This window comes from Amblyomma americanum, chromosome 1, assembly GCF_052857255.1.
Source record: "Amblyomma americanum isolate KBUSLIRL-KWMA chromosome 1, ASM5285725v1, whole genome shotgun sequence".
In the NCBI taxonomy this organism is placed as follows: domain Eukaryota; kingdom Metazoa; phylum Arthropoda; class Arachnida; order Ixodida; family Ixodidae; genus Amblyomma; species Amblyomma americanum.
Window position 1 is genome coordinate 73,949,236 of NC_135497.1, and position 3,272 is coordinate 73,952,507.

The 3,272-nt window shown below is 45.0% G+C and overlaps 1 non-coding gene across 1 annotated transcript; it reads right to left on the bottom strand.

The window, feature by feature from the left end:
- Positions 1-492: 492 nt before the first annotated feature.
- Positions 493-568, bottom strand: TRNAS-CGA (transfer RNA serine (anticodon CGA)). The gene has a single exon. It is a non-coding gene; the product is annotated as a tRNA-Ser (tRNA).
- Positions 569-3,272: the final 2,704 nt, after the last annotated feature.

A 3,272-nucleotide genomic window follows, 5' to 3' on the forward strand; every position in this document is an offset into this window, starting at 1 on the left:
TATGCCCATTACTTCCAGTGGGCTACATGCCTCTTAAATTAGGAACCCAGCAGTAAGATTTTAAAAAGTTAACTATTCAATATCAGATAACCAGCCTGCTGTTAGCACGACTTACCTTTATTCTCACGTTCTACGCTGCTGACAATGCCACGCGGAAAATTTAAAATCGTGTCTGGTGTAGCACCAAAAGGAGCCGTCCCCTATGACCTTCGTTTCGGGGACTGTTAGCTTCCCTCCGTGTATGTATGTATGTGTGTGTGTGTATATATATATATATATATATATATATATATATATATATATATATATATATATATATATATATATATATATATATATATATATATGCATACACACATAGGGGAATGTTCTTTTTATTTTCATATTTTTAAATTTGTAGTGCTGATCCCCCCCCCCCCAGTGTGAGAACCGTACTTCGATTAATCTGTCGCTGAAAGAAAACAACTTATAAAGCAGCAGCAAAAACAACCATGCCGCCGGTGGGATTCGAACCCACGCCCTCCGAATATCGAGTCCGGTGCTTTACAAACTCAGCTACGGTGACGGCTGTCCAATCTGCTGCTCTCGTGGGTATTTATGTTTATTGGATGTAAGCGAACCTTGAGAGTTTTCACCAGCGCCACCCTCGACCATAGCGGCGGACGTAACACGTCCTGTATTACCGCGACTATGACGTGGAACGTCATCTAACAGCGAGGGCGAAAACTGTGGGAGAGCACTCTTATGATACCTATGGCATCAAGACTGCCAGAACCGACACCCTCGTTAAGCTATTAGCAGACAATGTAAAGGAAATGAGGGGCTCGCTTGACAAACACATCAGGGAAGTTAGCAGTCACCGAAACCAAATTGCATAGGGGAATGTTTCTTTTTTTTTAATTCGTAGTGCTGATCAGTGGGAGAATAATACTTCAATTAATCTGTTGCTTAAAGAAAACTACTTATAAAGGAGCAGAAAAACAACCACGCCGCCGGTGGGACCCGAACCCACAACCTCCGAATATCGCGTCCCGTGCTCTTACCAACTGAGCTACGGCGACGGCGGTCCAATCTGCTGCTCTTCTGGGTATTTATGTTTTAATGGGTGTAAGCGAACCTTGAGAGTGTTCACCGTCTCTTAATAGTTAGGAGCCTAACTTGGACAGTTAAAAAGTAAAGTATTCAGTATTGGCTAACCAGCCTGCTAGTTGGCACGTCTTAGCTGCATTCTGATGTACTTCGTCGCTGGCAATGCTATTCTGAAAGAAGCGCTCTTCTAACCCAATGCGCCTATGTTTAATAATTGTGTATAGTCATGTGACAGACCCTGTATATGCGCTTTATTGCAATACACGTTGATGACAGCGTTGCCGGCCTACTTTTATTATGAAATGTCGCTTTTCCTTGTAACTAGGCCTTTTCCTATGAGTTCGCGAAGCAGGAATACCAAACTGGAATCGGTGAAAGCATCGTCACTGCACCTTGAAGTCTAATGTCGACAGGCAGCGTGATACACGTAGCGACAGGAAGCTCCGGACAGCATTCTAAGACAGATAAACTATAAACTAAAAAAACATTCCTTATCTACAGAGGGAACCATGCATCACAGAAGAAAACAGTTCCCAGACTTTCTGCCCTCTCCTGCGGTCAGACAGCGATAGCGTTAGCTCCATAGCCCCTCAACGCATTCCAAGAGAGCGCCCATTCAAGGCGCACATGGAAGACTACAGGACACATTTTGGATTAAGCTCACTGGAAGCTCACTCGGATGACATTTGCACTGGCCAACGGGCGAACGCAGAAGTTTCCATTCACCAGAGCTCCTTGTTCATGCCAGTAGCTGAAATCCCTATTGAATAAATGAAAAAATCATTTTGCGCAAAACAAGAAATAGTTAATGGAGTCCTTAGTCCAGGACCTCATTGGAGATGTCCCTGTTTCGACCGCTGCACCGCTGCTCCCACTGCTCAACTGTGGCGTTTCTGATGATCACTAGTTCCTGGTTTTTTTTTTTTCTGGCATGCCCTCGCCATATGAAATATATTTGATCCTGGTAGTCTCGGCATGCAAGACCCCGTGATTAACAGATTGTCACGCACCCTGCTGCATTGAGCGGAACTGCTCATCGCGAACCAAAAACCCAAATCTAGTGGAGGAACGGGAGTAGCAGGCCAGTATCATACAGCGCATACCTCAAAGGCACGACCACAATGTGCTGACCTGTAGAAACTAACTATTTACTCGAATATTGGTCGATAAGCCGGATGAGCCGACCTCCTAACATCAGGAACTGGAAAACAAGAACTAAAAGTTTGAATGTTTAAATGTTGACAAACGGAATCTGAATTGCCGAACTCAAATTAAGGCGGCCTGCACAGCGCGTTCCATATCAGAGCTGCGGCGCCGCAGATAGAAACTCACCGCCCAAGAAGGCCCACTTGAGTGTCGAGCGCATATTCGATTATTCGTCTCGATGAATTCTCGACAGAACCGGAGAGACGTCACCGCCTTCATTTCCTTATTTAAAGTTGCGCCTGCATCCTGAATGTCCGCAGCGGCGCGGATTTTAATCATTCACGTGTGCAAGGAAGGGCTAGCGTTGTTATCGCACGTGATAAGGCGTTCTGCCTGCTTTCCCAAGCATCTGATGTAATTTCTGGTGACATCACATTGGCGTGCTGCTGCGTGACGACATGACCTTTCTACGTCAAAGACGACGGCTCGTTTAAATGCTGCCCAGAACTAAGGCTCAGATTCGGTAAGCATGATTCACAGCGCAGCTCAGCTTAGGGGGGGGGGGGGCTTAGTATCGAGAGAAGCTCCGTTCTTCCGACGAGGGCCACGGTCGGCGCGAAACAGCGCTGCAGTGTTATCTTACAGATGATGTCGAACTATATCGATGCTGGAAAATCCACATCACAAAGGGAGCGTTCTATGATAACTCAAGAAGCAGTGCCCTAATGTTTGAAGCTAGCTCAGGGTGCCTTAGAACGCGCAGCCACAAAAAGAAATTTAACGAAGATGGCGCATGTGCTGTGTATGGTAAATCTGTGCACCATGGAATACATTGAATATATCATACTCAAATTTGATGGTATCTTACCAGATGTCGATGCAGGCGCATTCACTCTTCTGAGCCTTTAGGGTTTATAGATAACAATGGTCATGTAAATAAATTTGTGGTGGATCTTAGCAAAAATCAATTGGAAGATTGGTGGTTCGAAAGCTGAGAGGTTACTTAAGGTAATCAGTGTAAGAAAACGTAGATAAAG